Source organism: Nycticebus coucang, chromosome 11, assembly GCF_027406575.1.
Source record: "Nycticebus coucang isolate mNycCou1 chromosome 11, mNycCou1.pri, whole genome shotgun sequence".
Taxonomy (NCBI): domain Eukaryota; kingdom Metazoa; phylum Chordata; class Mammalia; order Primates; family Lorisidae; genus Nycticebus; species Nycticebus coucang.
In genome coordinates this window covers 125,905,531-125,922,438 of record NC_069790.1, presented here as the reverse complement: position 1 = coordinate 125,922,438, position 16,908 = coordinate 125,905,531, and positions in this window count along the sequence as shown.

Sequence of the window (16,908 nt, the reverse complement as noted above, 5' to 3'; positions counted from 1 at the left end):
CGACAACAGATACCATGGAAAGACAAAATCTCATCACTGAATACTACAAAAATCTTTATGCCCAGAAATTGAAAACATGGAGGAAACAAATTTTTGGAATCACACTAGCTCCCTATACTAAATTAAGAAGAAATAGAACTGAAAAGACCAACATCAAACATGGAAATTGAAACTTTAAAAACCTTCCAACAAAGTCCCAAATAGTTTCACACCAGAAATCTACAAAACCTTCAAAGGAAACCTTGTCCTATAGTGCAAATCTGGTCCATAAGTGTAACATTGAGAAAGAAGGAACCCTCTCCAATTCCTTCAATAAAGCAAATATCTCCCTGATACCGAAGCCAAGAAAGGACACAACAACAACAAAACTATAGACCAATATTATTAATATATAGATGCAAAAACACTCAATAAAATCTTAGCAAATGGAATTCACCTGCACATGAAAAAAAAAAAATTCATCAAGACCAGGTGGATTTCATCCCAGGGATGTAAGTCTGGTTCAACATATGCTAACCCATAAACATTATTCATCACATAAACAGAAGTAAAAACAGAGACCCTATGATTTTCACAATAGGTGCTGAAAAGCTTTTTACAAAATTCAGAACACTTTTTTTGTTAAGAAAACTGCAGAAAATTGGCATAGATGGGACATTCCTTAAATTGATAGAAGCCCTCTGCAACAAACTCACAGCCAACATCATACTGAATGTTGAAAAACTGAAAGCATGGGCAGTGCCTGTGGCTCAAGGAGTAGGGCACTGGCCCCATATGTTGGAGGTGGTGGGTTCAAACCCAGCCCCGGCCAAAAACCGCAAAAAAAAAAAAATGAAAAACTGAAAGCATTCCTGCTAGAACTGGAACCAGACAAGGGTGTCCTTTACTCCCACCACTATTCAACATAGTGAATATGTAGAGGAAGATAGGGTGTCCAAATGGGGACAAAGGAGGTCAAACTAGTCACTCTGCTGACGATATGATCTTACATCTAGAAAACCTCAAGTACTCAACTGTGAGACTCCTGGAAATGATAAAGAAATACAGCAACATCTCGGGTTATAAAATCCATGTATACAAATCAGCAGCCTTCATTTAGGCCAACAACAGTCAAACTGAGAAAGATGCAATGCCTTTTCAGTAGTTCTAAAGAAAATGAAGTACTTCGGAATATATTTAGCAAAGAATGTAAAGGATCTCCATAGAACCATGAAACACTGAAAAAAGAAATCACAAAAGATGTTAACAGATGGAAGAACATAGCATGCTCATGGCTCATAAGAATCAACATTGTTAAATGTTGATGGAATTCCCCAAAGTGATCTACAGATTCAGTGCAATCCCTATTAGAATACTAGTGTTGTTTATATCTTGCAATTTTGAAAAAATAGTCCTGTATTTTGTGTGGAATAAGAAAAAATACCCTAATAGCCAATACAATTCTAAGAAATAAGAACAAATCTGGAGTCATTACTTTACCAGACTTCAGACTATACCACAAGTCCATAGTGATCAACACAGCGCAGCATAAAAATAGAGACATAGACCTGTGGAACAGAACTGAAAGTCCAGAGATGAAACCAGTCTTTTTTCGACATGTGATCTTTGGCAAAGCAAGCAAAAGCACACACTGGGGAAATAATCCCTATTCAATAGATGATGCTGGGAGAACATGTTAGCCACATGTAAAAGATTGAAATAAGACCCACAACTCTTCACTACTCACAAAAATTAACTCACAATGGATAAAAGATTTAAACCTGAGACAGGAAACTATAAACATCCTAGAAGAAAGTGTGGGGAAAACTCTAAGTGATTATCAGCCTAGGGAAAGAATTTATGAAGACAATGCCAATGGCAATTGCAGCAACAATGAAAATCAATAAATGGGACCTGATCAAGTTAAAAAGTTTCTGTACATCTAAGGACACAAAAAGTAAAGTAAAAGACAAGCTATTAGAGAAGACATTTGCATGCTACAAATATGATGGGGCTGGTACACAAGAAACTCAAGCAAATCAACAAGAAAAGGTCAACCACATTAAAAACTGGGCAAGGGATATGAACAGAAACTTTTTACTATCATGATAGCTTAATGGCCAATAAACACACAAAAAAATGCTCATCTCTAATCATTAGAGAAATGCAAATCAAAACCACCTTGAGATATCACATAACCCCAGTGAGAATGGCCCATCCCAAGGTCCCAAAGCAACAGATCCAGTTTTAGAACTCTTTTTGTGGAAGGGCTGTCAGAGCTGTGATTGAACAAGGTCCGACAAGTTTGTGAACTTATCCTAGAAAAAGTGCTTTGAAGGGTGGACTAGGCACCAGTTTCAGTGCACAGCTTCCTGAGGGAAATACTTAAAAGGTGATCATAGTGATAGTCAGCAGTGAGGTAAGTAGCACATTTTCTAGGATGAGTTCACAAGCTCAATTGTCTGACCTCCTGAGATCATGTTGTCTGCAAATAGACATGATTTAAATTTTTCTCTTTTCAACTTGGATGCCTTTTATTCCTTTCTCTTGACTAATTGCTCTGGTGGGACTTCGAGTACTATGTTGAGTAAAAGTAGCAGGCATCCCTGTTTTGTTCCTTATTTTAGAGGAAAAGCTTCCAATTCCCACACCTCTTATTGCATGTCACATACCGTGCTTTGCAGATATGTTGTTTGTTACCAGTTGAAGGCTTGTGGCAACCCTGCAGTAAATGTCTGTTGGTATTATTTTCCCAACTTCATGTCTCACTTAATGAGCATTCTTAGCAATAAAATATTTTTAAACTCAGGTATGTACTTTTAAAAAGACAGTGCTATTGCACACTTAATATAGTGTAAATACTTTATATACGTGGAAACTGAAAACTTCCTGTGACTCACTTTATTTTGATACTTGCTGTACTGAAGTGGTCTCCACCTAAACCAACAATATCTGTGAGGTGTGCCTTTGTGACGGCAGCTGTGGGTTTGTCATATGGCACCTTGATTGTGTTGAGGTACATTTCTCGTATGCCTAATTTGTTGTGGGTTTTTATCATGAAAGGATATTGAATTTTGCCGAGTACCTTTTCTCTATTACATGAAGTGACATGTGTTTTTTGCTCTTCATTCTGTTAATGTGGTGTATCACCCTCATAGACATGTTTGTTGAGCTATCCCTGCATCCCTGGGGTAATGACTCAAAATCAGAAATGAATGAAGAGACATTGCAACTGATGGCACAGAAATACAAAATGTCACATGAAAGTACAATGAACAATTATATACCCAACAAACTGGATAACCTAGAAAAATGGATAAATTCCTAGACACTTACAACCTACCAAGACTGAGTCATGAAGAAATAGAAGATCTGAACAGACTTATGACAACTAAGGAGACTGAGTCCATAATCAAATGTTTCCCATCAAAGAAAAGCACAGGACCCAATGTCTTCACAACTGAGTTCTACCAAACAAAGGAGAACTAATACAAATTCTTCTCAATCTCCTCCAAAAGGTTGAAGAAGAGAACTAATACGAATTCTTCTTAAACTCCTCCAAAAGGTTGAAGAAGAGAAAATATTTACAGACTCATTTCACAAAACCAACATTACCCTGACACCAAGGTCAGACAAGGACCCTATAAGAATGGAAAATTACAGGCCAATATCCCTAGTCAACTTAGATGCAGAAATTCTCAACAAAACACCAGCAAATTGAATTTAATAGCACATGAAGAGGATCATTCACCATGCTGAAGGGGGATTTATTTTAGGAATGTGAAGTGCAAAGTATTAAATTTTTAGATAATGTTTTTAGTACTGATTTTTTTTGTTTCTAAAGGATTTTTCTAAAATGTAGGAAAAATTATGAAAACATTGAAATACTGATAACCCAGTTTCATTATCAAACTTTTCCAATGAAACATTTATTAAGGTAATACTATTCAAATATCCTGTCCCCTTCATCCCTATCAACTATGCCGTCAGCATCTTGTTGGTGGTCCTTCAGAGTCAGAGGTCACTGTGAGCATCTAAGGATACAAGGCAAATAGATTGCAAAGCCAAATTTACAAATCTTGTGACAGATTCAGGATTCAATGTAGCTGATAAAAATGATGTATGCTCTTAGATAAAGCCATTACTTACAAAAGATCTGGCAGAATTAGACCAGGTAAAAATTTTAGAAAAGACAATGACAAAGGTGATGAGAAAGAGTTTCAAAAGAGAGATTTACATATTGAAGGATTAAGGTCTTCAAACCCCACTGAAGAATTTCTTGAATAATTTGGAGCAAACTGGAAGTCAAAGATTAAGGGAATGGAAGTTACAATGTAGTTTTTCTCTCTGGCTCTGTTCACCTTAGTCATATCCTGTGATCCAAACGTTTGCCTCAAAGTTGTTTCTTGTAGTTTGGGTCATGTCCATGATTCTCCATGCCCCTTGTATTGTGGAAAGAAAGACAGACCAGGAGAACTCAGTATGCCCAGGAAGCCAGTTCTCTCATTTACACTCAGCAGAGCCTTCCTTGCTGGGGAAGTGGGAAAGCTCTTGAGTGGGGAAAGGCAATCTTTTGGTTGCTGGTACAGGAGGCTGGGAGGTGGTTCCCCAGAAGTGGTTTGGGGAACATGGTTGGCTGTCTCTGCTTTGTCCTAATTTGACAGTGGGGCAAAACACACTAAAGCTGGCCATCGTGGACCCAGAAAGAAACTTGAGGCAGAGCTTAAATAACAAAGAATTAATTTGAACTAAATTTAAGGATTGCAGCCCAAGGAGTTCTTCTATGTTACCTTGGCAAGGGCCCTAGGGCACAAAGAGAATTTGAGCTTTTAAAGAAAATAGTACTAATCAGGAGACGGGTGGTTACAGAAGTTGCTCTTCAGCTGTTACAGTTGGTGTGATCTCACCTAAGCTGCCATGGAGTCAGGGTGCTGGATGTGACCATCTAAAGGGCGGCTGCGGGGCCTCCCTGGCCAGCAGGAGAGGACAGAAGGTTCTGGCAGGTGTTCGCTGGGAAGCTGAGACCCTGAGGGGCTGCAGGTGTGCCTGAGGCTCAAGCTGGAATGGCCCCCAGCTCCTCTTGGGTGCCTCAGCTAACCTGTTACCACTTCCCTCATCACTGTTACTGGCCAAGTCCTGATGTTCTGGGCCAGTGGTCCAGAGGCAATGGCTTGTCTTCCTGGGCGGTGGCTGGAGAGGTTGATCTCACGTGGTCTGGCCACTGTTCGTTTGTGTATTCAGCATCTCAGTGTTTCTGTGCTTGTTCCGTTATCTGCTGTGACACGCTGTGTTACAACCTGCCTGCCCCAAACTTGGTGGTTTCACATGGAAAGATCATTGGACTCATGAGTAGCCCTATAGGTTGGCCATTCTGCTTGGGCTTAGTTTGAGGCAGTTTGGTCTTAATTGGGACTACTTAATATATGAATAGGCAATTTTCAGAAAAAGAAAACAAAAAACCTAATGTTCAGACACAACCTGCAGGCTGTTGGCTAACCTCGGCTGGCTGTGGCTAGGGCACAGCTCTGCTGTACCCGGTGAGCTTTCATCCTCAAGCAGGCTGGCCCAGGCATGCACTTTACAGTGCCGGCCAGCTCTGAGTCTGCTGCTCGCAGGTTTGCTGACTCGCTACTGGCCCAGAATGGAGTGAGAGGAGCCGCAGAGAGCCGGAAGACTGAGCGGACGCAGGCAGGAGCATGTGGGGCGGGTCTGGCAGTGTCCCTGGCGCTCTCGACCGCCCTTGGCCCTGGACATGGCCATGTGGTTTTGCATTGTTCAGGCAAGTGAAATGGTTGGCTGTCAAGAGAACACAGCTTCGTTGATGACTGTTCAATAGATGTCACATATGAAACATGTCATTACTACTTTTTAAGTGGAATCTTAATTCAGGAGTCCAAAATTTACGAACTTGTAATAAAATATTTAAAATGAGACCACTAAACTACTTTTCTTCAGATCAAAAATGAGGGTTTTTTTTTTTTTCACAGCTCAAAGATAATTCAGAAGCAAATGTTTTCTGGACATTTTAAGTGTCAGAGGTGCCTCTTCCATTTGCACAGCATTCCCTGAGGTCTCAGGTGAAACGGCTCCTCATTCCATTTGATGGGACTGTCTGGGCTGTGAGCCTTTAGGTGGCAATCGGCTTGCTGGTGGGTTATACTTTCGTCCATGTTAAATCCTGATCGTAACTGTCAGTACGTCTTTATTGTCCTTAAAAAGAATCATACAGAAATCAGACTGGTTTTAAGTTCAGCAGGTGTGTGAGTTTTAGAGACGATCATCACGCTCTGTGTGTACCGTGGGGCCCCGGCTGTGGCAGCGCCCTGTTGTCACGGTCCCAGCGCTGTGATCCTTCAGTAGGGGACAGGCGAGTGTTCGACAGAGCCGTCTGCAGCAGTTAATAGAAAACGTTGTCATTTTATGGATGTAAAAGTATGAAAAGAAACTTAAAGAATAATATGCAAAAACATCAGTTCTCTCTGTTTCTTAGACTGTTCTATTTTACTGCAGTGTCCATCGTTTGGTTCTGGAGTATTTCTGTGGATATTCTTATTTGTAAAATGTAACAGCACAGCCAGTTTGGGAGAGTGGGCAGCCATTTCTTAAACTCATGTGTCATTGTTTATTCATCAAACTAGTATTTATTCAATGTCCATTTTATGAAAGTACCATGCCGGAGACAAAAAAAAGTCAGCTGAACATTCTGCCCTCACGGAGACAGAATTTAGGGGGCATGAGAAGACAAGCCTGAGGAGCTGAAGTTGGGGTGGGGGAGAGGGTGGGGCGGGTGCGGGAGGCCACCCCAGAAACGGAGAGAGAACGTGGGTCTGGGGGGCGTGCAGGTCGAGAGGGTGGGTCCGGGGCTTAGAGGGCAGGTTGCCGCGGAGCAGGGCGAGTGCGCAAAGGGCTGCGGCCTGCTGGTCTGGGAGGGACTGACAGAGTCCAGACGGTCGGCGGGGACCAGGGACGGAGGAGGGGGTGGCGCTGTACACCTGCTGGGCCCAAGCGAGGTGCTGCTCTGCCCTGGAAGGAGGGCCTGGGGCTCAAGGGCAACTCCCGGCCGGGGCAGTGGAAAGGACGAGCTGCTGGACTGAGCCAGGGCGTGCTCTGATCTCCCAAATGACCAAAATGCTTATTAAAAAAGTAGTTCCAGCAGGGAAAAGAGGGCTTTATATTCCTAATATAAAAATATATTTTACAGGAGTTTCAGTAATAACCTTTAAAACATGTGTCTGCTGCTATAAAATGTGTCCTTAAGCAAATCACGCTGAGCATTTAGCTTAGTCACCACCGCTGTTACCCTTAGCAGCTTCGCTGGGGTGTCCAACTTTTGGCTTCTCTGCGCCACATTGAAGAAGGAGCCTTGGGTCGCACATTAAGACACAAACACTGATGACGGGTGGAGAGCAGGAAGAAAGGCCTGTGCGGAAGTTTTGTGATTCCCAGATAAGCAAAGCAGTCCTCACATGATCCCTATGCGGCCCCCAGGCTGCAGGTTGGACACCCAGGTCAGTCCTTTCTCTCTCCTGGGTATGGTAAGTCACAGACACACCCCTGGCTTTGATTCTACACTTTGCTATTTCTCTGTTTTGGCACTATGATGATATATTTCAGTCCAAATTGTGCAAATACACTTGCTGATTACTCTGGGTTGTGAAAGCTACCACGGGGCACACAGGAGGTGAGGAGTGATGGGGGATGGGTTGGGGGCATGGGAGGATTAGTGAGTCTGGAAGGGTGACTCTTGAATTCAGTTTTGAAGGTATCAATTTTTAGGTGCTACCAGGACATCTGAATCAAAAAACTTTTTTTATAAATTCAAAACACAATTCTCAGAGAATCAAAAATAACTTTGGCCTATTTCCTGAATAGTTCATCCAGTGTGGAACATGGTGCCCAGACCATAGTGGGCACTCAAAGTATGTTTGTTCAGTTCTAATCTCCTTGGTGGGAGTGAGTCAGACTTCTCCTTAAGAGATAAAATAGGAGGATTTTTTTTCCTCTTTGATTCAGGAAAGATTCTGAAATAAAAGATGAATGCATCAGTTTTTAAAGCATTACATTATAATACATGTGGTAACTCATATTTATTAGAATAAAATGTTCTCACCACAGTGTCATAATGTTTGGGTTTTAGAAGTTACAACACTCAGGTTCAGTCTCTGCTCTCTCACTAGCTAGATGTGTGTACTCTTGGGCAAGTTCCTTTGTGCTTTAGTTTCCTCATGGGTGAATTGGGAGGGTTACTACTGGCCTCATGGGAGTTTTGTAGGGATTAAGTTAGTTTTGTAGGGATTAAGTGCTTCATATATATGTGAAGCACTTAGCCAGCACCTAGGGCAGACCCAACACTCAGTCAGTGGTAATAGTCTTTGGGTCAGCAGTGGACACAGGCAGTCCAGGCACAGTCAGTCAGGTTCCTGGTCTGACTTTCTCAGTGCTGTTCTTACTGGGGTGCCTTGCCGCAGCAATTCACACAGGAAAGAAGGGTTGTTGCCGTGTTGTTGAATAACACTAAGCCTTGTTTGGAAGCAGTCTGAGTGGGTACAGATATACTACAAATCACTTTTAAACTAAGAAGTAGAGGCAAGTTAACATGTTTTATGTGAATGTATACACTTCAGTTTAAACTTTGCAATCCATTTCAACAAACTGAAACCACACCTTTTGAACAATGAAAATTTCAGAAGTTGTGGTATGTGAGTTTTATTTATGTCTTTTCCTTATTATTGTAAGCTCCTCATTCTTTGAGAATGTAGGAAAGTTCTATCATCTCAGACATCAGAATTAGCATTGAAAACATGGGATTCTTTATCTGGATTGATGAAAGTAATTTATTGTTTGCTGTGTCAAACACAGCATGCTATTTGTCACAGAGTGGTTTGTGTATCTTTCTAGAAGCTTTCAACTTTGATCTCAGTCAAAGTACACTCAGTAGCACAGATGACAGAGTTAAAAAAAAAAACAGCCCAGTGATGTGCATTGTCACTCACAGAGACTCTAAACCAACAAGCATGGCGAGGTGGAGTGAAAAGCCATCTTACTTTAAAGAGGCTTGTACGTTCTTGTGAGAGCACAGACCTCTGCCTTTCTTGGGAGACAAAGGTGTGGAACAATTTATTAGTTAAAGATTGGGTTCGCTGTGTGCAGTCAAAGGCCCCTCTTCAAGGCCAGACTCTGGTCCTTGCCTGCAGTTTTAGGTAAACACTCACATTTAAAAGACCTCGCAGAACTGGGGCTCCCCGCACATAAAGGGGGCTTTCTTAAACTGTCATCAGAGTGGATTTTAGAACGTGCTTTTAATACTTACAAGGTTGATGTTTGCCTTTTAAGAAATGCTATTTGAGATAGCTTTTTATTTAACTTTCACCTCGGCATACCTTTTACCCGATTTGTGGCAGCATTAAGGAAACTCGCCTTGTTGTGAGACTAGACAGAGATGTAGAAAAATGTTGCACAATATGACCTTTTAAAAGTCAAGGCTTAAAAAAAAAAATCCTTGTTTAAACACCATAAAAACTGGATGAAAAACAAAAGCATATAATCTTAATCTGAACATTTGGTCTCGTTCTTTTTACTGCACATTAGGGTCGGTTGTTCTGTGAGATAATGGATTGTTCCCTAGGACAGCTCTTGCCCTTCATTTCCTTTCTGGTTTCTAACAGACAAAGGCTCAGATCAATAAAAAGAGAAAATAGGTTTGGGATATAGAGCAAGGAATTCAGTTACTCCGTTCAGTCTGTATTTGTAGAGTTTATTAGTAGGAACTTTACACTTGGGTTTTTTTAAACATACAAGCTCAACAGCTGCAAAAGAACACAGGTGTGGATGTGACAGTTTAGTCCAGCCTTCTCTGACTCAGCAGCAATTTGTGTTTGTATATCTAGTATATTTTTAAGTTCAAGTATATTGAGGCCAAAAATACATACACTTTTTAAATTTTATAGTTCACTGAATTTTAACCAATGTTAAAAGTCATGTAACCACCACTGAAACCAGGATTTACAACACATCCATCATCACAAAAACTCTCATGAGTCCATTTGCAGCCAGCCCCTTCGCACGCCCCTGCCCTGGCGACTGCCTGCCTGCTCGCTGTCCCTGGTGATCCAGAACATCGGATGTGCGGAATGAGGCACATGCAGCCTTTGGGCCAGACTTTTTCCCCTTGGCATAATGCGTTTGGGGAGCATTGGTGTCATTGTATGCACCATAGTTCCTTTTCATTACAGAATATCGTGGTCTGGATATTCCAGAATGTATTATAACTTGATCTGTAGCCATTCACCAGTGGGTGGATATTTGGGTTGTTTCCAGTTTTTGGCAACTATGAGGAAGCCACTATAAACATTCATTTTTCTAGTTGCCATGTGAGCACTTATTTTCATTTTTCATGGATGAGTATTAGAGTGAGACACGGTGTGTCTACAGGAGCTTCTGCTGGACTGGGGCCGAGTCTGCGAGTTCCACCTGCCTCCGTCCTCACAGTGAGGAGCTGGCAGCATCTCCGCCCCTCACCTTCCAGCTACCTGGATGGAGTGCATGGGGCCATCTCACTGGGGTTCAGATTTCCCAGTGGAGAGCCACCCTGAGCATCTTTTCAGGGGCTTCTTTGCCATTCCATATATTCTCTTTGGTAAAGTTTGCCCTTTTGTTAAATTGATTGAATTTATTATGCTTTCTGGATACAAATCATTTGTTGGAAAAGTGATTTGCAAATATTTTCCTCCAGTCTGTAGCATAGCTTTTTGTTTTCTTTTTTTCTTTTTTTTTAGAGACAGAGTCTCACTTTATCACCCTCGGTAGAGTGCCATGACATCACAGCTCTCAGCAACCTCCAACTCCTGGGTTTAAGCGATTCTCTTGCCTCAGCCTCCCGAGTGCTGGGACTACAGGTGCCCGCCACAACGCCCAGCTATTTTTTTTGTTGCAGTTTGCCCAGGGTTGGGATTGAACCCACCACCATAGGTATATGGGGCCGGCGCCCTGCTCACTGAGCCACAGGTGCCGCCCAGCTTTTTGTTTTCTTAACAATATGTTTTGTAGAACAAGGATTTCTGACTTGATCAAGTCCAGTTTATCAATTTTTGTTTTTATGGATTATGTTTTTGGTGGCACATCTAACAAATTCTTATCTATCTCCAGGTCACAAAGATTTCTTCTATACGTTTTATGGATAAATATTTCCATTTTATTTTTATTTTTTTCCATTTATTTTATAAAAATAAATATCTATATGTTTTATGGATAAACATTTAATTCTATGGTGCATTTTGAGTTAAATTTTTATCTAAGGTGTGAGATTTTGATTGAGGTTGAATTTTTGCAAATGGGCGACCACTTACTCCTTGTCATTTGTCAAAAAGACTGTCCTTTCTTCTGAACTGCCTTTGCATCTTTGGCCATCTTTGTGTGTGTCTTTTTCTGATCTCGATTCTGTTCCATTGACATGTTTCTTTTGTCCCTTTGCTAATACTATACTGTCTTGATTGCTGTTGAGTCACAGAAATTCTTAAAATTAAACAGTGGGAGTTTTCCAGCTTTGCTCTGTTTTTTACAATTGTTTGACTATTTTAGATCAATTGCCTTTTTATATTTTTGGAATCAGTTTGAATGCGTACACAAAAGTTTTGCCAGGATTTTGACTGGAATTTTGATGAGAAGTCACAACCTTCCGGGGAAACTGCTGAGCTGGTATGACCAAGAGAAGGGGGACCTGACTTGGAGAAGATGGGTGGTCAGGGGAGGGGTGTGCAGGAGGGCTGGCACCCAGCCCCTCCACACTAACTCCCGCTGGGGGTTTCATTACCAGGCACAGCATGGGTGGACCTAGACAAGCGGGCATATGCCGGTCAGTGCCTCTGCTGAGAGCAGGGCCACTTTGCCTGGAGGCCCTTGGGTCTGGGGACTGTGGTGTAGAAGGCAGTGTCCTCATGCCAACCCCTCTCCTCCTCTCTTGGCTATTATGACATTGGTTGTTTGGAGAGTCTTCAAAACCATGGAAGTTGTATGCCTTTCCATCGGGTTAGAGCTTTCCTGCTTTCTTTCATCAGGGTTTTAGATTTTTCAGAAATATTTTGTTGCGTTTATATCTAAACATATCATCTTTTTAGCTATCATTAATCGTATTATTTTTAATTTTTTAATTTTTAATTATTCATTGCAAGAATAGGAATGTGATTTTTGTGGGTTTTTGATCTATCCTACAAAGCTGATAGATTCACTTATAAGTCTTAGAAGCCTGCTTTGTATATTTTTTGGGAATTACTATCAGCATGACATCTGAGAACAGGGGAAGCTTTATTTCTCTCTGCCTTTTATGTCTCTTTCTTGCCTTACTAAACTGGCTAGGGGACCTCCAGGATGATGCTCATCAGGAGTGGTGAGCGTGGTTCCCTGCGTTAAGGGGAGGGGTTTGGTCTTGCATCATTAACATACAGAGTTAGCTCCAGGTGGTTGTATAGCTGGCCCTTGTCAGCTCAAGGAAGTTTCCTTCCATTCCCATTTGTTGAGTATTTGATTATTGTTTGATGCAGAATTTTAAGTGCTTTTTCATCAATTCATATGATCATGTGGTTTTCTTGTCTGTTTATATGATAAATACATTGATTAATGGTGTAGTTTTTTTTTTTTTGAGACAGAGTTTCACTCTGTCGCCCTGGGTAGAGTGCTGTGACATCATAGCTCACAGCAACCTCAGACTCCTGGGCTCAAGTGATCCTCCTGCCTCAGCCTCCCAAGTAGGTGGGACCAGAGGCTTTTCCTGTATTGTTAGAGTCAATGTGTTAGTATTTTGTTGAAGATACATATGAGGCATATTGGTGTATGGCTTCTTGCACTGTGTCTGAATTCTTTATATATATACAAAATATATGTTACTATTAATATGTATTTAATATGTTCTCTCTGTCTGTACATGCATATATAATACTAAGAGGAAGGAACTGTCCCCTCCCTTACCTTGATACAAAAACTAGACAGATAGCACAAGAAAAGAATAATATGCATATATTTTGCATATGTGAAAGTTTAATTTAACAAACTCCTTGAACCCACGACCCCCTGAGGGGACCAGAAGAATGCAGACACCTGCTCCCTCTCTGGGCCTTTCCCCTCACAGGCTCCCACGGAGGCAGCAAATTCTGCATTGGGAGCTTGTCATTTCTTTGCTTTTGTTTATGTAGTTTTATTCTGTATATTCCCTAACAATATATTTGCATTTTCCCTTTATTTCTAGGTTTGTACAAATGTTGAGTATCACATTTGATCACACTGAGTATCATCTCCTGGGACTTTTTCTTCATGTAATGTTGTGTGTTTGGGATCTATCCAGGCTGTCGCCTGCAGGACAGGGCGTTTATCTTTTTACAGCTGCATCATTTTCTGCTGTGTGAGGCTTATGCCTGAATTTGTTTATCCTTTCTCCAGTAATGGCCATTCAAGTTTCTCTTCTTTATTTTTTTCCATCAGACCTAGGTCTGGCACCTACTTTTTAACGCATTTCCTAGCATTCCTGGGGTGTGTTCCTGAGAATACAACTGCTGGTGTGCCGGCGTTTTCTGTGCCCTGGCCTTGGGATGCTTCTTGCTGTCTGGAGGGAGCCTTTCCCCTGTCGCCTTCTTTAACAGTGTCTTGGCTCTTACTGGCTGTTTTGTGATTATACGGAACCTGCGTCCTCCTGGGGGAAACTCACCACAGGATGGTCTTTTCCTGCATGAACGTGGCATCTAGTGTCTGTTAATAAAACTTGATAAAACGTCTCCATTCAGGTTTTGCCCATCTTACGTCAGACTTACACAGAATTATCTGATGTGTTTGTTGTTACCTGAATGGTATTTAAAAAAAGATTTTTTTTCTAACTTTGATCAAGAAATATTACTATTATATGTGGATCACAGGGTAAGCTACTCTGATAAACTTTGATTGTTTTTAATAATTTGTCTGGATATTCTTTTGGGTTTTCTCGACAGATATGTCATCTATAAATAATAATTTATTCCCTTTACAGTTCTTATGCCTTTAATTTCTTTTCCTTCTCTTCCTCTGCTAGCTGTGCCTCCTGCCCAGCATTGACTAGGAGGTAAGAGAGGGCTTTGCAGGCTTGCTTCTGGGAGTGAAGGAAATGTCACCACTGAGGAGACATTTTCACCACTACAGTGACAGTTAATGTAGATTTGGGCAGATATTCCTCCTCAAGCCAAACATTCCCCTCCTCTTCCTGCTGTTAAGAGGTCAGTGATCTGTTCCTTGGGTGTGTAATGAATGTCACTTACAAAACCACCTGGGTATGATACTTTTCTTAGTGGGAAAAACTACTGATTCAGTTTCATTAGACATTATACTAACAGGTCCATTTAATCCTTGCATTATTTTTTGAGTCAGTTTGATTAGTTGTCTTTTTCTGGATTTTTTTCAATTTGTTTCAAATTTTTAAATTCACAGCAAAAAGTTGTATATAATATTATCTTTATCATTCCTGATATGTCTGCAGTGATGTCTGTCTTTTAATTTCAAATATTGGTGGTTTGTTCCTTCTCTTTATATTTCTGATTAATATCAGAAATGTGTCAACTTCAATAATCACTTCAAAGAACAGACTTCTGGCCTTTGATCTTCTTTACTGAAAGTTTGTTTTTGTTTTACTGAGTTCTGCTCTTTATGATTTTTTTCTTTTGTTTTCTTTGGTTCATTTAAAACATTTCTCTACCCTTTGGGATGGTTGCTTGCCTTACTTACTCTCATCTTTCTTTTCTAATGCAGTCACACCCTGTGTAAGGACGTTTGGGTCAGGGACAGGCTGCACAGATGGCAGTGGCCCGTGGTGTTACAATGGAGCTGCCCTATAGAAAGGGAACACTTTGTATCTTTTATACCATATTTTCACTGTTCCTTTTCTACATTTAGTTGTGTTTAGACACATAGGTACTTACTGCTGTGCTATGATTGCCTGTGTCCCTGGAGCCCAGGTGTGTAATGGCTCAGCCACCAGGCTTGGTAAGTGCATTCTGTGACATTGGCACAGTGATGACAACATTTCTCAAAATACGCCCCTGTTGTTAATCAATGATGACTCTACATACATGTGATACTACAGGCTTTTCCGTTGTTACTTTGGCAGAATTCTACCAATTGGTCCTTTCACTACCACCTTCTCTGTATGCTGCTGAGATTTCTGTAAATGAGAATCTTCTGTCTTACATATGTCCTGCATCGGATGGAGGGGAGGGGGAACCTGTGGTTTATAAGCAACTGGGCTCATTGGTGGCGTAGATGGCACCAGTGCAGAGAAATTTAGTGGCCAGGAGGACAGCTAGCAGCCATCCTGGTTCCGGTTGAGTGGGGCAGCAAGGTGAGGGCTTGGATCCTGTGTCTCACGTGGTGTCTGTCTTCTGTGACACTACAGGACGACACGTCAGCTTGGTAAGGTATGAGCATTACGAAGGCACAACCGATTTAAGAAACACTTATTGTATGTTGTATGGGACAGGCACCACACTGCCTTCCTGATTTACAAAAATGACTTAAATGTGTTCTTGCCCCTGCACATTTTAAATTTTAGGGGAAGGAAGGGAAGCCGTATGTAGGCAGGTAATTTAGTGAAGTCCAGTAATGATGTGATAATGGTGTATAATAATGGTGTATATTTGGCCTCACATGAACTGAGTGTGTGCACATGTAGGGAGGTCAGCTTGGGAGAGGTTTGCTGGAATGTGGACCTGCGCTGAACTTCAACCTTGTACTGGTCACTGACTAGAGAACATGTCATGTCCCAGAGGGCTTCAGCCTGCCCTGCGAGGTGCTACCACATGTCTGGTGCTGTAACTGAAACTGAAAGGCTTACCTCGGGCACTGTGGACGTGGTAAGTAAGACCCGTGAGCTGTGGGAGTGGGAGCCAGTGGACACACTTTACGTGCTGTGAAATGAATTCCCTGGTCTACACAGTGTTATGAGGCATATCTTATGACAGAAAAGGTATTTTGTAATTCCCAGGATGTTGATTTTGGCAAAAGCGTTATGGGCAGGGAAAGCAAGTTCACGTGCAGAGAAGCTGTCTGCGCTCCCTCTCACAGGATGGAAATGCAGCCTGCCTGTCACGTGCCAGGCTGGTCTCCTGGGACTGGTGGCACATGGAGGGGGCCTGGCGTTGGTCCCAATGTCTGCAGTTTGGGCTCTCAGTGGTGGCTGTGTCAGAAGGCCTTCAGCATAACAGCCTCTGCCCTTACTGCCGTCGGGGGTGGAGAAGGGGCCGTCTAACAGTGACAGGACAGATCTTCTCACCCTCTCTGGTGAAGCTGCCCTCCGGTGAGTCCCCATGTAACACAGACACATCCATTCTGTGTCTGCAGAGGGTTCCACCCACACACTTCCTGCCAGGCTTCCTGGTCACCAGTTTTCTAGCTGGTCACCCTCGTCCAAGTCCCTGGTCACCCATCTGAACGGACAGTGACACGTGGCATCTCAGCTGCATCTTCTGGGAAAAATGGACACCCAGGCAACTTCCCCTGCAGTTCTGCACCCAGGGAGTTTCCTTGTCCGCTGTCCTTCAGCATACCTGTGCGGGCTGCAGTGCCCAGATGCCCATTTCTGCATGGTGCCAGCATCTCGTGCACGACTCCCTGTGGGCCGCAGCCCAAGCTTCTCATTTCTTGGCCAGTGGTGACGGGACGCTCTGGCTCAGTTGGGAGAGGACACGTGTGGCAGGGTGACCCGCTCAGATGAGGACCATGAGCTCAGGCCCTGGTGCAGTCCAGGCCTCATGTTGCCTGGATGTGGACAGGGAACTGCTAGGAATTTGTGGGTCACGCAACATCCAGTTCACGAGAAGAGTAAGAAAAGGAAAGAGGAGAGTTAGGAAATCTGAAGGTTTATACCTTCAGTCATATACATGAAATCTCAGTCATATACATGAGTGTTCTATGGACAAATTA